The sequence below is a fragment of the Merops nubicus genome, unplaced genomic scaffold, assembly GCF_000691845.1.
Source record: "Merops nubicus isolate BGI_N331 unplaced genomic scaffold, ASM69184v1 scaffold28591, whole genome shotgun sequence".
NCBI lineage: Eukaryota > Metazoa > Chordata > Aves > Coraciiformes > Meropidae > Merops > Merops nubicus.
The window spans coordinates 8,099-8,362 of record NW_008586684.1 but is presented as its reverse complement, the minus strand read 5'-3'; the positions used below and the strand labels follow the sequence as shown (position 1 = coordinate 8,362).

Below are 264 nucleotides of genomic sequence, written 5' to 3'. Positions count from 1 at the left end.
CTCCCCAGAGCAGGGCAGAGGGGCAGGATCCCCTCCCTGCCCTGCTGCCCACGCTGCTGGGGGTGCAGCCCAGAATGAGATTGGCTTTGGGTTGCGAGTGTATGTTGCCAGCTCATACTCAGTTTTTCATTCACCACCCGAGTCCTTCTCCAGCCACTTATCACCCAGCCTATATCTGTGCTTGGGATTGCCCCAACCCTGGTGCAGGACCTTGCACTTGGCCTTATTGAACCTCATGAGGCTCAAGAACATCCAAGGGGAGCA

The 264-nt window shown here is 57.2% G+C and overlaps 1 protein-coding gene across 1 annotated transcript in view; it reads left to right on the top strand.

The window, feature by feature from the left end:
* FDXR (ferredoxin reductase) overlaps positions 1-264 on the top strand; it is a gene marked incomplete at its 5' end in the record, with an annotated part of 8,334 nt that overhangs the window by 6,273 nt on the left and 1,797 nt on the right. The window lies entirely within an intron of this gene.